Raw genomic sequence first — 16,543 nt, 5'->3', positions numbered from 1 at the left:
AAAAAAAAAAAAAAAAAAATTAGAAAAACAAAGTGGAGAGGAAAACAAAGACCAAGGCACACCCAGGGCCTTTGGGAAGTGAGGCTGTAACCCCGTGCAAGCAAGAGCCCTGCGTGCATCTCCCACAGTGCCTGCCACATAGTAGCTGCTCAATAAACGGCTGTGAAGTAAATGCTGATCGCAAAGGACCGAACGGTAAAGATGAAGAGAGAAGAAAGGAAGTGTGGAGGAGTACGAAAAGAAAGAATAACAGGCTGAGCACGGTGGCTCCTGTGTGTCATCTTAGCACTTCGGGAGGCTGAGGTGAAAAGATCATTGAGGCCAGGAGTTTGAGACCAGCCTGGGTAACGAGGCAAGACCTTGTCTCTACCAAAAACTTAAAAAAAAAATTTAGCCAATTTAGCCAGGGGTAGTGGCACACACCCATACTCTGTACTTGGAAGGATGAGGCAGGAGGATCCCTGGAGCCCAGGAGTTCGGCTGCATGAGCACAGCCGCGCACCAGCTTTGGGCTGCAGAGCAAGAGCTCCTCTTGAAAATCAAAAAGAAGTAACAACCATTTCCACTAAAGTAAGGCTTTTACACTTACAAAACCCTCACCGTGACTTGATTCTCATAGTAAATCCACAGGGCAGAAAGAGCGTTTGTGCAGAGAAGGCAGAATGTTTATTTAGAGTTGGAGAAGTGAACAGGCCACACTCCTGGGAGGTGGCAGGGCCAGCTGTAGACGAGGACTTCCATCTGCCAGCCCCATCCTGACCGCAGGACGCCATGCTGCTTCTGTCTTCTGCAGGCCTGGGGTCAGGGCTGGAGGTGGGGCTTGGAGCCGTCAGCACAGGCAGGCTATGCAGAACCACGAGACTGGTGAGACCACCAAGGGCTGGCAGGGAGAGAAGAGAGGTCGGAGGACTGAGCCCGGGTGCCCCGTCCTTCAGAGGGCGTGGAGAGGGACAGACCCTGTGAAGGTGACTTCGAGGGAGGAACCAGAGGGAGGGAGTGTGGAGCCCTGTCAGAATGTGACAGTGCCTGATGCCTAGTGAGAGCCCCAGAAATAAGAGCCCCTTCCTATTTGTATTAGTGTCTTGTTGGGAGGAGGAGGAACAGGGAGTGTGGTGGGTAAGAGCTCAGCTGATGCACCACAGCACAGGGCAAAGAGCTGATGTCTCAGATGGATCCGTCAAGAAAGAGCAGAGCAAGCGCATTTAGAAAAGCAGAGGTGAATACCTCAAAAAGCTCAAACTGGTGGCCTCAGAAGGGAGGAGGACAGGTGTGGGGGTCAGCTGGGACAGGGGACTTTTGAAAATAAGCCTTTGGATATTATTTGCACATGTATTTCTTTAATAAAGTTTTTTTTTTTTTAATTTTTAAATTTTTGTAGAGATGGGGTCTCCCTCTGTCACCCAGGCTGGAGTGCAGTGGTATGATCATAGCCCATTGCAGCCTTGACCTCCTGGGCTCAAGTGATTCTCCCTCCTCGGCCTCCCAAAGTGCTGGGAATACAGGCCTGAGTCATGCGCCCAGCCTCATAAAAAAAATTCAAAGGACACAAAAAGAGGGCTTTGCACATGCAATTCCAAAGGTGACTGATGAATGGTTTTGGGGGCTGACTGCAGAGCCCACCAGGCTGTAGGGCCTGCATGGACATTCTCCCTCAGGACTGTGTGGACATTCTTCTGCAGGGCTGATATGGACATTCTCCCACGGGGCTGCCGTGGACATTCTACCTTGGGGCTACCATGGACATTCTCCTGCAGGGCTGCCGTGGACATTCTCCAGGACCCTTCTTCACATTCACTGTCATGGACATCTTCCATGCACTGCTAGGACACCTCGTTCTTTATTCACTAAGCTCTTTCCTGGCTCTGGGAGAAACACAGAGGCCCCAGCAGCAGAGGAGTAACAGGCTCCAATGAAGGGACCAGGAAGGAGGTAACTGGAAATCTCTTCTTCCTCCCAGGTTCTGTCACCTCTGCTCAGTCCCCGCTGCTGAAGGTTGGTAGAAAGTGGGGTGACACACTTTCCCCTTCCCCCACGTCCGTGTCACACTGTGGCCTCCCCCAGCACGTCAGTGCCTGCACCATCCAGGCTCTGGAAAGATGATGTGCCCTTTCTACTTTGGAAAATCAGAATTCTCAGAAGACCAACAGAAATGCATGTAGGAAATGATGACGATGACTGGGTGTCAGAGGACACAGTGACCTGAACGAGCAAGAAGATGGTGGGGCTGGGGGTGAGGTGGAAGCCCGCTGGGACGCGGTAGTGACAGGTGCATAGCTATGTGCTTATTTTCAGTGCCTTTTGCTTCAAGTGAGAGGTTTCTGCTCTCCCACGGTGAAGTATGAGGCATGAATCCTGCATTCATGATGGGGGACTTCCAGGGGCGTGGCACGGAGCCCAGGAGTCCCCCGGCATGATGAGGGAGCAGCTGGGAAAAAGAAGCAGAAAGAAAATGGAAGGGACGAAACGCAGCAGGCCTGAGGGAGGAAAGCCCAGGAAGAGAGGGGAGGGGGAGGATGAAAAGGAAGGAGAGGCCGGGCTCAGGGGCTTACACCTGTAATCCCGGTGCTTTGGGAGGCTGAGGCAGGAGGATCGCTTGAACCCAGGAGTTTGAGACCAGCATGGGCAACATGGTGAAACCCTGTCTTTACAAAAAAAAAAGACAAAAAGTAGCTGAGCAGGGTGGCACGCACCTGTAGTTCCAGCTACTTGAGAGGCTGAGATGGGAGGATCGCGTGAGCCCCCGAGGTCAAGGCTGTAGTGAGCCATGATCACACCACTGCACTCTAGGCTGAGCAACAGAGTGAGACCCTGCCTCAAACAAATAAATAAAAATAAAAAAGGAATGAGAGGTAGGGTCTAATAGGCAGGAGGCTGCCTCAGGACACGAGTCAGGGTATTATTTTGGTCACGGACGCAGTGGGTTAATGCATTCGTTCCCCAAGGCTGCCAGGATGAGTTGCCATAAATGTGATGGCTCAAGACAGATCCAACATCCAGGTGGCAGCAGTGCCGTGCTCTCCCCTAGGTCCTAGGTAAGGATTCCTCATCCCGCCCCCATCGCCCCTCTCCAGCTAGTGCTGGCCCTGGCGTTCCTCGGCTTGGAGCAGTGTCACTCCAGCGGCGTCCCTCCAGTCCCTGCCTCTGCCTTCATGGACCTTTCCTCCCGCATGTCTCCTCGGTGTCTGTGCATCTCCAGTCTCCCCCTTCTTTCTCTTAAGGACACTGGTCACTGGAGTTAGGGCCCACCCTAAGTCCAGGATGATCTTAACTCGAGATCCTCAACTTAATTTCATCTACAAAACCCAGTTTCCAAGTCAGATCACATTCACAGGTACAGGGGGCCCATGGACTGAATGTGCCCCCCCGGAATTCCTATGCTGAACTCCTAATTCCACTGACAGTATTTGGAGGTGGGGCCTTTGGGAGGTGGGTAGGCTGTGAGAGTGGAGCCCTCATGGATGGGATTAGTGCCTTTATAAGAAGAGGCTGGAGACCCAGCTAGCTCTTTCCACCATGTGAGGATATGGGGAAAAGGTCATGGTCTTCAACCCAGAAGCAGGTTCTCACCAGAACTGACCGTGCTAGCGTCTTGATGGTGGGTGTCCAGCCTCGACTGCGGGGGACAAATGTTTGTTGTTGAAGCCACCCAGTCTGTGGCATTTCTTTCTTTCTTTTTTTTTTTTTTTGAGTTTTTTTTTTTTTTTTTTTGAGATGGAATCTTGCTCTGTTGCCCAGGCTGGAGTGCAGCGGTGCAATCTCGGCTCACTGCAGCCTCCTCCTCCTGGGTTCAAACGATTTTCCTGCCTCAGCCTCCTATGTAGCTGGGATTACAGGTGTGTGTCACCATGGCCAGCTAATTGTTGTACAGTATTTTTAGTAGAGACAGTGTTTCACCATGTTGGCCAGGGTGATCTTGAACTCCTGACCTCGTGATCCTCCCGCCTTGGCGTCCCAAAGTGTTGGGATTATAGGCGTGAGCCACCACACTGGCCTTTGGCATTTCTTACTGCAGCCCTAAGTGATGAACTGATTGGGTGCCCGTATTCAACCCTTGTTTTGACTTAAACGCCATTCTCTACAGGGAAAATTTCTTAGGACTATTGGATAAAATGTAGAGTTCTTTTCTTGCTTTCTGTTTTGTTTTGCAAAAAAAAGGAAAATGAATGGGTCAATGAGAACATATGAAAGAGGAAACACAGGGCAATCGAGAACCCGAAAGTGAGTGGAAACGCACAACAGACGCGGGGATGTGCTTTTCCGTGGTCATCTGGCTGACGCGCAGTGTGTGTGTGAGTAGCTGTACCATGCAGCAGGCAAACAGCAGACAGCGAGGGGGCCAAGATGATTCTGATATTTTCAGGAGTGCCCACGCTGAATGATGTTTAAGTTGAATATTTGACTAAAATAAATAATTGTCCCATTTTTTTGTTGATTTAACAAACTCTGAGGCCTAAAAGACACGTGTCAGTCCCTGTGAGTGGAACCAAGAGGGACACGGCAGAATGGCATCCTCAGAGGGTTCCTGGTCTGATAGGAGGGAAGGATTTTATAGGAAATCAAGAAAGGAGCCCACACGAGTTGGCTGTGGGGATTTGGGGAAGAAGATAGTGCACCCTGTTGGAGATATCAGAGAGGGCTTCCTGGAGGAGGTCGCATTGGAGCTGGGCACTGTAGGAGGAAGGATCTGAATGAGTATGTGGTGAGAAAAGGGAGGCCATTCTAGGTGAAGGCAGACACAGAGGTGGGCGGGGGCGAGCTCACCAGGGAGTAATTAGCAGTTCAGTTTGGTTGGAAGTTCTAGTCTGTAGACAGGAGCTGTGGAGATTAAGCACAGTAGGTATGTTGGGGCTGGCTCCAGGGGCCCTTGAAGGCCGTGCAGAGTCAGTGCTGCAGACCCATGGTTCTGATTTTGGGAGAGAAGGTCCAGCTCACCGAGAATCTCCAGGGGCTGGATGTAGTTGGAGAGAGCTCCTCCAAAACACCTCATGTGCCCCTGGGCATCCCTCCTACCCTGGAACTGATGCCCTAGACAATGAGAACAGTTAAAGCTCTGAGCAGGGAATGGCCCGCTAAGCTGCGCCCCAGGAAAGATTCATCTGCAGCTCCTGGTAAGACTTAACAGAGGCCGGGGTGCAGTGTCTCGCCTGTAATCCCAGCACTTTGGGAGGCTGAGGCGTGCAGATCACCTGAGGTCAGGAGTTCGAGACCAGCCTGGCCAACATGGTGAAACCCTGTCTCTACTAAAAATACAAAAATTAGACGGGCACGATGGTGTGTACTTGTAATCCTAGCTCCCTGGGAGGCCAAGGCAGGAGAATCTCATGAACGTGGGAGGCGGAGGCTGCAGTGAGCTGAGATCATGCCACTGCACTCCAGCCTGGATGACAGAGTGAGACTCCACATCAAAAAATAAATAAATAAATAAAGAGTGAATGGGGATGGGACAAGTTCCATGGGACACTACTGCCATCACCCCAGTTATGCGGCACTGAGGCTGATCAAGGGCGATGGCTGTGGGAAGAGGAAGGAAGAGGCGGGGACTGCACTGTGCGGGGCGGGGGCGCTGGGTGCGTGAGACGCTTTTCCAGCTGGATGTTCACTCCCTGTTTAGCTGGAGATGATGTGTGTGACTGTCTCAGCCTCACCTCACAGGAGTTCCTACTGCTCTGCTGATCTCGAGGTGCACGCATCATGCTTGAGACGCTCATCTGTTCTCTGACATCCTCCCTCAGTTGCCTTCTGTGTTACTGACAGGGGCAGAGGGGAGGATGAATATCCACGGCTCCCTCATTGCCTTCATTTGGGTGACGGAAAGATGTACATGTTTTAGCATCCCTTGTGGACATGTGAGCTGCAGCAAGGCCTGAAGACTCTTCTGCCCACTGAGAGCAGGGGCGGTGGTGTGGGCGTGGCAGAGACAGAAGAGGCGGGAAGCTGGGCATCCCACGGACTCTTGTATTAGCACCACTTCCTGGTGAGCATTCCCTGCCCAGGCCCCAAGCCTTGAAATCATCCTTGCCTCCCTTCTTTCTCCTTCTCCCTCCTCATCCAATGCGCCAAATCCTACCTTCAAAATACGACCTGCCAGCCTGGATGAACCTTGAGGACTTGATGTGAATGGCATAAGACAGTCCCCAAAGGACAAAGACTCTATGGTTCCACTTATCCGAAGTACCTAGGGGAGTCAGATTCACAGAGACGGGATTTAGAACGTGGGTGCCAGGGGCTCTGGGGAGGAGAAGATGGGAGGGCTACTGCTCCAGGGGTGCAAGGTTTCAGCTCTGCAGGATGAAGTGAGTTCTGGAGGTGGATGGAGCGGTGGGCGCAGACCGCGTGAAGGTATGTAGTACCACTCAAGTGCACACTGGAAGTGCTTAGGATGCTACATTTTGTTATATGCTTTTTTGGTAATAAATACATTGTACAATAAAGACCACCAACTTCAAGTTGTGACCGCTCATTGGACAAAGAGTGACACAGGGGAAGCATGAACGAAGTCCCCTCTACCACGAAGTATGCAGTTGTGTTTCCTGCATCTGGGGAAATCGCAGGGGTCAGCACACTTGCAGTGCAGTGGGTGAGCCTCACCCTGGGAAAACCATCTTCATGATCAGCGTATCTCCGCTACCAGGAAAGTGTGTTATATGTACTTTATCACAATTTAAACAGTACACCCACAGACCCGGTGCAGTGGCTCATGCCTGTAATTCCAGCCCTTTGGGAGGCTGAGGCAGGCGGATCAGTAGGTCAGGAGTTCAGGACCAGCCTGGCTAACATGTTGAAACCCTGTCTCTACTAAAAATACACACACACACACACACACACACACACACACACACACACACACAAATTAGTCAGGTGTGGTGGTGTGCACCTGTAGTCCCAGCCACTTGGGAGGCTGAGGCAGGAGAATCACTTGAACCCGGGAGGCAGAGGTTGTAGTGAGCTGAGATTGCACCACTGCACTCCAGCCTGGGTGACAGAGAGAGACTCTCAAAAAAAAACCACAAAAAACCCACACAAGATTTATTTATCTCTATCATCTATATCTATCCATCCATCCATCTGTATCATCTCTGTCTATGTCATCTGTCTCCAGCACTCCTCCTCCATGACTACTGGCCTGGTCCAGGCTGTCAGTGTCACCTAGATTATTGCAACGATGTCCTTCCTGGTCTTTCTTCTGCCCTGGGCACTGTAACTCTGTTCCCAGCATGTAGTCATGGTGATCTGACTAATCAGATGTGTCACTGCTCTGCTCAGAAGCCTCCATGTGGCCTCTTACCTGGAGTAAAAGCCAAGCCCTTACCATGCCCCCGGGGCTGTCCAGGCTGGCTCTGAGTGTCCCTCTGCCGTCACCGCTTACTGCTCTCCTCTGACCATGCAGCCACCGTGGCGGGTTGACTATGCTGTTCCTCACGTAGCCACCACGCTGAGGGCGCTCCCGCCTCGGGGCCTTTGTTCCCGGCATCCCCTCTGCTCTGTCCACACATCCTCCTGCCCCGGGCTCTCACCTCCCTCAGGTCCCAGCTCAGATTTCATCTTAGCAATGAACCTTCCCCAAATACCCTAGGAAATAAGGATACCCCTTGCCCCCCCCCCCAGTATCTATTCTACTTGCCCTGCCCTTATCAATTCCTATTTGTTCGTTTATTCATTTATTTCCACCAGAATGTAAGTTCCAGGAGGGCAGGTCTCTTTCTGTTTGGTTTGCTGCTGTATTCTAATACCCAGAGCAGTGCCTTGCTCTTCGGCACTCAGTATAGTTGTTGAATGGGTATGATGGGACTTCTGTTTCTTCAGGCAATGAATCCATCAGAAAGACAGAAGCCACTCCAGGGATTTCAAGCAAGAGAGATTCTTCTGTGTGGTTTTTCTTTTTAATTTTTGTAGGTACACAGTATGTATCTATACTGATGGGGTACCTGAGATGTTTGGTAGAGGAATGCGATGTGACATGAGCACATCACAGAGAATGGGATGTCCATCCCCTCAGGCATTTGTCCTCTGAGTTACAAACAACCCAGTTACTCTCTTTAAGTTATTTAAAAATGTACAGTTAAGGCCAGGCGTGGCGGCTCACGCCTGTAACCCCAGCACTTTCAGAGACTGAGGCGGGGGGATCAGTCAGGAGATTGAGACCACTCTGGCCAACATGGTAAAACTCCTTCTCTACTAAAAATATAAAAAACTAGCCAGGCATGGTGGCAGGTGCCTGTAGTCCCAACTACTTAGGAGGCTGAGGCAGAAGAATCGCTTTACCAGGAGGCAGAGGTTGCAGTGAGCCGAGATCGTGCCACTGCACTCCAGCCTGGCGACAGAGCAAGACTCCTCAAAAAAAACCAGTCAGTTATTATTGACTATAGTCACCCTGTTGTGCTGTCAAATAGCAGGGCTTCTTCTGACTATTTTTTTAACCCGTGACCATCCCCACCCCCTCACTCCCCTTCCCAGCCTTTGGCAACCATTCTTCTACTCTCCATGTCTGTGGGTTCTATTACAGCTAGTGCTCGACCTACGACCACGGTCGGGAACCGTGGACCGGACATAACACGATTTGGTCGTAAGTTGAGTAGGCTATATGTACAATTGAAATGGTACACGCAGAGATGGTAGTGCTGCCGGAAGCTGGTCCGCAGTGTCGTATGCCCAGCTGGGCAACGTTTGCACTGCCAGACGCGGAGCAGTCGTGGCTAGCGATTGTGGTCGTAAAGTCGAATGGTCGTAAGTTGCATAGGTGGTAAGTCGATCAATACCTGTACTTTAACTTGAGAATACGTGATGTTTGTGTTTCTGAGCCTGGCTTATTTCACTAAATATAGTGATCTCCAGTTCCATCCATGTTATTGCAAATGACAGGATCTCATTCTTTTTCATGGCTGAATAGTACTCCATTGTGCATATCTACTATATTTTCTTTATCCATTCGTCTGTTCATGAACCCTTAATTTTGGCTATTATAAACAGTGCTGCAACAAACACAGCAGTGCAGACATCCCTTCGATATGCTGAGTTCCTTTCTTGTGAGCATTTACTCAGCCATGGGATTGCTGGATCACACGGTAGCTCAATTTTTAGTTTTTTGAGGAACCTCCAAACTGTTCTCCGTAGGGGTTGTACTAGTTTACATTCCCATCAACAGTGTGCAGGGTTCCCTTTTCTCCACCTTCTCACCAGCATTTGTGCCTGTGTTTTGGATGGAAGCCGTTTTAACTGGGGTGACATCGTGTCTCATTGCAGTTTTGATTTGCATTTCTCTGATGATCATGACATTGAGCATCTTTTCATCTGCCTGTTTGCCATTTTTATGTCTTCCTTTGAGAAATGTCTGTTCAAATCTTTTGCCCATTTTTCGATCAGATTATTATACTTTTTCCTATGGAGTTGTTTGAGCTCCTTATATATTCTGGTTATTAATCCCTTGCCAGATGGGTAGTTTGTAAACATTTTCTCCCATTCTGTGGGTTGTCCCATCTCTGTTGATTGTTTCCTTTGCTGTGCAGGAGCTTTTTTGCGTGACGTGATCCCATTTGTCCATTTTTGCTTTGTTTGCCTGTGCTTGTGGGGTATTGCTCAAAACATTTTTGCTCAGACCAATGTCCTGGAGATCTTCCCCAATGTTTTCTTGTAGCAGTTTCTTAGTTTTGTCAGAGGCATTTGAAGCAGAGCAGCTCTATCTTAAAAGGAGCTGGGTAACCTGAAGCTGAGACGTACTGGGCTGCATTCCCAGATGGTTAAGGCATTCCAAGTCACAGAATGACATAGGAGGTCAGCACAAGATACAGGTCATAAAGACCTTGCTGATAAAACAGGTGGCAGTAGAAAAGCCAGCCCAAACCCACCAAAACCAAGATGGCCACGAGAGTGACCTCTGGGCATCCTCACGGCTACACTCCCGCCAGCACAATGACAGTTTACAAATGCCATGGCAACGTCAGGAAGTTACCCTGTATGGTTTAAAAAGGGGAGGCATGAATAACCCACCCCTTGTTTAGCATATCATCAAGAAATAATCATAAAAATGGGCAACCAGCAGCCCTCGGGGCTGCTCTGTCTGTGGAGGAGCCATTCTTTTATTTCTTCGCTTTCTTAATAAACTTGCTTTCACTTTACGGACTCACCCTGAATTCTTTCTTGCACGAAATCCAAGAACCCTCTCTTGGGGTCTGGATCAAGATTCCTTTCCTGTAACAGTTTGAGGTCTTAACTCTTTAATCTATTTCAACTTGATTTTTGTATATGGTGAGAGATAGGGGTCTAGTTTCATTCTTCTGCATATGGATATCCAGTTTTCCCAGCACCATCTATTGAAGAGACTGTCTTTTCCCCAGTGTATGTTCTTGACACCTTTGTCAAAAATGAGTCCACTGTAGGTGTGTAGATTTGCTTCTGGGTTCTCTGCTTTGTTCCATTGGTCTATGTGTTCTTTTTTATCCCAGTACCATGCTGTTTTGGTTACTATAGCTCTGTAGTATAATTTGAAGTTAGATAATATGACTCCTCCAGTTTTGTTCTTTTTCCAAGCAAGAAGAGATTTAGGGATCTAGGAATTAGGGTTTACAAAATCACTGGAATGGTAGAGGTGCAAAGGTTCAGGAAAGCCATTCATTGCTCACCAGCTACAGGAAAAACAAGAAGTTTCATAACCTGCAGAAACTATTGCCAGGGTCACATTTGCCTGCAGTACCAAAGTGGGAAATGCTCAGATGCCAAGGCAAACACATGCTTGCTGTGTTCGGCACTGTTGAAGGGGCGGACAGCAAGCTGGCTTGCATCTCTTCATCTTCCAAATATCACCCAAGTGCCTCTCAGTGGCCCAGTCTAAGCTGGAATGCTCCCAGTTGGCATCCTGGGAAATGCAATCCCTAGGCTTTCCTCTCCCTAATACAGAGGTGGCACACCAGGGTGGAGAACCAGCTGACCACCCAACAGAGGCAGAAAATGCCCACCCTGTGTTCTCTTCTTGCTGTCCCCCCGGTTACCCCTTTTGGTAGAAAGAGACTCTCCAAGAAAGAGATCAATGATGCAGACAGATTTCAAGGATTGAGGTCCGTCAGATTTCAGGGTTCACATGTGGTGAGAATGTCTACCTCAAATTACCAAAAGGTAACAATTATAGCGTCAGCGTATTGAGCTATACTATGTGTCCAGTACTGTAAGCCTTTCATATAAATTACCGAATTTAGTCTTCATGAGGCAAGTAGTAGTATTCATCTTATTTTGAGACAGAGCATCACTCTGTCACTCAGGCTGGCATGCAGTGTCATGATCTCGGCTCACTGCAACCTCCACCCAGGTTCAAGCGATTCTCCTGCCCCAGCCTCCCAAGTAGCTGGGACTACAGGCGTGTGCCACCATGCCCAACTAATTTTTCTATTTTTAGTAGAGATGGGGTTTTGCCATGTTGGCCAGGCTGGTCTCGAACTCCTGACCTCAGGTGATCCACCTGCCTCAGACTCCCAAAGTGCTGGGATTATAGGTGTGAGCCACTGCGCCCAGCCTTTATCCTCATTTTATAGATGAGGAAAGAAAGTGGAGGCTAAGTATCTTGCATAGTTAGAAGGCTGAGGGGCCACAATTTGAACCCAGGTTTTCTGACTGTGGAGCCTGAGCTTCTAAACATTAGATTGCATTCCCCTCCCCCACAAAGGAGTAGAAACACCAGTTTGGGGTATCTCAGCTACACGAGCATACATGAAGGACAGGTTTTAAACGTCTACGTAAATTTGTCAATAACATAAAAATACAGATGACCTGAAGGTAATGCTTGGGAGGTCAAAACAAGCCATGAGCAGGTATCAAGAAGTATGCCGCTCTGGGTCAGGGAATCCTCAGCAGCAAAGTCACTTGCTCACTGTGGCATGGAGAGGGGTAAGTGGAGGGAAGTGTAGTTTGCAACTTCACATTCTAACCCTTTCCTTGCCACGTTAACTTCTCTTTTTTTGAGACAGTCTCACTCTGTCACCCAGGCTGGGGTGCAGTGGTGCGATCTTGACTCACTGCAGCCTCCATCTCCCGGGTTCAAGCAATTCTCCTGCCTCAGCCTCCTGAGTAGCTGGGATTACAGGCGCGTGCCTCCACACTCGGCTAATTTTTGTATTTTTAGTAGAGACGGGGTTTCACCATGTTGGCCAGGCTGGTCTCAAACTCCTGATCTTGTGATTTGTCCGCCTCGGCCTCCCAAAGTGCTGGGATCGCAGGCGTGAACCCCAGGGCCCGGCCACCACATTCAGTTCCTTTGTGGTGTTGGGCACGTCATTTAGCCTTTCTGTACTTTGGGGCTTCTCATGGTTCTAAATGAAATAACGATGTTAACTTTATCCAGAGAAGAATACGGGGAAAATCCTAATCACTTAGTATAAATTACTCTGAAAGCCTAACTGTTCAAGCGTAATGCTCTATGCTGGCAGAGATGTGAATATTGCACTGGAGAATCTTCCAGGTGTCATTTAAATGTCACCAGTGATGGGCCTGCCTCCAGGAACTAAGGAAGATGACTTCACAGTCTGCTAGATTTTACAGTCATTGTTTTCACCCTGAAAGCTTGCCTACGCTTTCTTAACTTGAATTTAAATTTATCACTCATTTGAAACCTTTGAAACTAGGGATGTTTCTGTCTTTGTTCTCACCCCTAGACATGGACTTACGGAAAACAGTCTTGTTTTGCCACGGTTATTTTTAGATTTTATACATATTCTAGTTGCTTCAGTCTTCACTTTGAAGCCATCCCTTCCAAGTTCTTTAACTACTATGATCATACACTACATTTCTCTTTCAGGCAATAAGATATTCAGAACAGAATGCAATATTTTAGATTAAGTTTCATGATGGGTGTGGTGGCTCACGTCTGTAATCCCAGCACTTTGGGAGGCCAAGGTGGATGGACCATGTGAGGTCAGGAGTTTGAGACCATCCTGGCCAACGTGGCAAAACCTCATCTCTACTAAAAATACAAAAATTAGCCGGGCGTGGTGGCATGTGCCTGTAGTTCCAGTTACTTGGGAGGCTGAGGTAGGAGAATCGCTTGAACCTGGTTGGCGGAGGTCACAGTGAGCTGAGATGGTGCCACTGCACTCCAGCCTGGGCCACACAGTGAGACTCTATCTCAAAAAAATAAAAAGTTTCAACTGAGCTATTTCACATGAAAGCAAAGCACTAGATTCATGATACACACTGAGTTCCTCCATATACCAGTAACCAGAGCCACACCAGTGCTGTGCTGAGTGTTAGGTACACAAAGAAAAAGGGCCTGGCTACCAGCCTCAAGAAACTTAGAGTCGAATGGTTATAATGCATATATTTTGAACCCTTAAATCGACGTCTCAAATGCCGAATCAGAGTTCTGTAATTAACAATCATTAGGCACCTTAGCTTTGCAAAGTGGCTTTAGAACTCTTTGGGAGTAATCGTTTTAAGAGATAAAAGAGGGCAAATAAAAACACACATGGATAGCATGTGCATAGCTATGTTTTCAGTGATCAGGGAGACTGGGAAGATCAGACTGTACTCCCGGAGGGGCTGAGCAGATTGTCACGGATGAGTGGGACTGAGTGAGAAGTGCTTCCTGTAGCAAGTGGCCTTAGTGTAGCAAAAGTTTCCATGAATTCTGAATCTGTTATCTCTTGCCTGTCTTTGGGGAGAACTGCTTCATTTATTGATTGATTTATTGAAATTTAATTTTATTTCTAATCGAGGGGGTACATAGGCATGCTTGTTACATGGGTATATTGTATGCTGGCCTTCTAGTGTACCATTACCCAGAGAGTGAATATTGCACCTGATGGAATTTTTCAACCTTTGCTGCCTTCAAATACCTGCCCACCCCTTTTGGAGCCCCCAGTGTCTGCTGTTTCCATCTTTGTGTCCATGTCTACTCTTTGCTTAGGTTCCACTTGCAAGTGAGAACATGTGTGTTTGATTTTCTGTCTCTGACTTAGTTCCTTAGGATAATGGCTTCCAGCTCCATCCATGTCACAAAGGACATGATCTCATTCTTTTTCTTTTTTCTGTGACATGGAGTCTCACTCCGTTGCCCAGGCTGGAGTGCAGCGGCGTGATCTTGGCTTGCTGCAACCTCTGCCTCCGGGTTCAAGTGATTCTCCTGCCTCAGCCTCTAGAGTAGCTGGGACTACAGGCATGCACCACCATGCCCAGTTAATTTTTTTTGTATTTTTAGTAGAGGTGGAGTTTCTCCATGTTGGCCAGGCTGGTCTCGAACTCTCAACCTCAGGTGATCCACCTGCCTCGGCCTCCCAAAGTGCTGGGATTACAGGCGTGAGCCACGGTACCCCGCTGATCTCATTCTTTTTTATGGCTACCTTTTTTTCTTTTTTTTTAAAGAAACAGTCTCACTCTGTTGATCAGGATGCAGTACAGCGGCACGATCATAGCTCACTGCAGCCTCGAATTCCTGGGCTCAAGAGATCCTCCCACCTCAGCCTCCTGTGTAGCTGGGATGACAGAGGCACTCCACAAATGGCTAATTAAAAAAAAAATGTGTAGAGTAGAGATGGGGCCTCACTCTGTTGCCCAGGCCGGTCTCAACAAGCAATCCTCCTGCTTTGGCCTCCCAAAGTGCTGGGATTACAGGCGTGGTCCTCTGCACCCAGCCAAGAACTGCTTTCTAAATGTCTGCCCTGCAGAGTCGGGGGCATTGTCTCCTTGAGTAGGAAGTTTGATGTCTTTGGCCTGCCTTTGTGCTTTTGATCCTCTCATACTTTTGAGACTGTATTTTCACACTTTTACTTTCTGCAGGGGTGTTGGCTGCACCTCTCAATATACCTCATCCCTGCATTTTATCCATTGCTTTTTATTCCTCCTTAAAGAACATTAAGATGAGAGCTAAGGCCAGAGCCAGTGCCGGCCTCAGGCCTCCCTTTCTGGGGCCTGTGGGCCACTTGTCACAATGTGTGGCCTAGAGCCTTTGGCTGCGTTTACAGTCTGTGCACCTGTGTTCTTCTGGGAGCTGAGATTTGCTAAGATCCGCTACAGTGAAAGTTTTATCCAAGTAAACGTCTCTCACCTCTTTGGGGGCCTTTTCATCTGTCAAATAAGCGAAACTGTCCAGAGGTAATCAAGTGTGCAAGGCGCAGCTGCTGCTTCTGTCTAGGACCTGGCTGTTCCTTGTTCCTCATTCTCCTGAACCATCAGTGGGATTTTTTCTTCTTTCTCTTAGGACACGTTCACAGTCTGTGCAGGCAGTGAAGCTGGACGTACAAGAGCACAGCGGAACCGAGGCTGTGGGTGCTTCCTTTATCCCTTCTCCACCTGTTCTTGCCCTCTCAGAGCATTGAGGCCCCTGGTTTTTATCCCTGCTGCTTTAGTTGCCTGAGACGCAGTCTTCATTGGGAGGGGCCTGAAAAGAACTCAGAAGCAGGACCTGGTGCACAGTAGGCATCTAGTAATGATTGATCTTCGGCTGTCTCTGCAGCCCTGTGTGTGGCATTGCACCCCGCGGCCTGCCGTGAAGCAGAGTCAGATTAGCCGCCTAGTCCCACAACAGGGGATTCTCTGCGGAAAATCATTCTCCTGGGACTCATGTCCTCGTCCTTCCTGTGGGAGTGGGGAGGCTGCCTCCCTCACACGTGGCTGTGTGGAATTATAAACCAATAAAGTGACTGCTTAGCATATGGCTGAATGTCAAGGGCGACAGAAATGCTTAATTTCATTTATTTAGTAGTAGTCGGGTGGCCACGTGAACGTTGCTGTGGAAACCGTAACTCTTGAATTTCTTGACACCTATCTTTGCTGTTGTTTTTAAATGAGGCTTTACATTTAAATCTTATAATTTTTTTTTTTTTTTAGTATTAGAAAGGTAGTAGGAAAGATCACAGCTTGAGCTCCATCTTAGCCTTTTTTTAAATTTTTGAGACAGAATTTCTCTCTTGTCACCCAGGCTGGAGTGCAATGGTGCAATCTCGGCTCACTGCAATCTCTGCCTCCTGGGTTCAAGCAATTCTCCTGCCTCAGCCTCTCAAGTAGTTGGGATTACAGGCATGCGCCACCACGCCCGGCTAATTTTGTATTTTTAGTGGAGATGGGGTTTCTCTATGTTGGTCAGGCTGGTCTTGAACTCCTAACCTCAGGTGATCTGCCTGCCTCAGCCTCCCAAAGTGCTGGGATTACAGGTGTGAGCCACTGTGCCAGGCCCATCTTAGCCTTTTTATAGGAAACTGTGAGCTGTACTGCCCCCACCCAGGAGCATCTACTTTCCAGTTACTCTCACCTGACCCCTCCCTTTCTTCCCCCCAAGGTTATATATCTTCTATCTATCCATCCACCCATCCACCCGTCTGTCCATCCACCCATCCATGTGCCTACTCATCCATCCCATTCCATCCATCCATCCCATCCATCCGTCCCATCTCTCCATCCATCTACCCATCCATCCATCCCATCCATCCATCTATCCCATCCATCTATCCCATCCATCCACCCATCTTATCCATCCATCCATCCATCCATCCCATCCATCCATCTATCCCATCCGTCCATCCCATCTATCCATCCATCCATCCCATCCATCTATCTCATCCATCCATCC

General features: G+C 48.7%; 1 protein-coding gene and 1 non-coding gene across 2 annotated transcripts in view; one reads left to right on the top strand and one right to left on the bottom strand.

Moving 5' to 3' along the window:
- Positions 1–6,246, top strand: part of EFCAB2 (EF-hand calcium binding domain 2) — a 143,465-nt gene extending 137,219 nt beyond the window's left edge. Inside the window, exon 10 of the transcript XR_005200895.1 lies at positions 5,612–6,246. The gene's annotated coding sequence lies outside the window, so the exon portion shown is untranslated. The remainder of the gene's footprint in view (positions 1–5,611) is intronic.
- A 230-nt stretch (positions 6,247–6,476) lies between these two features.
- On the bottom strand, positions 6,477–6,639 carry LOC119471822. Its single transcript, XR_005200910.1, has one exon. It is a non-coding gene; the product is annotated as a U1 spliceosomal RNA (small nuclear RNA).
- Between the last annotated feature and the right edge of the window lie 9,904 nt (positions 6,640–16,543).

The sequence above is a fragment of the Cebus imitator genome, unplaced genomic scaffold (assembly GCF_001604975.1).
Source record: "Cebus imitator isolate Cc_AM_T3 unplaced genomic scaffold, Cebus_imitator-1.0 Scaffold75, whole genome shotgun sequence".
NCBI classification, from domain to species: domain Eukaryota; kingdom Metazoa; phylum Chordata; class Mammalia; order Primates; family Cebidae; genus Cebus; species Cebus imitator.
This window is presented reverse-complemented; position numbering and strand designations above follow the sequence as displayed.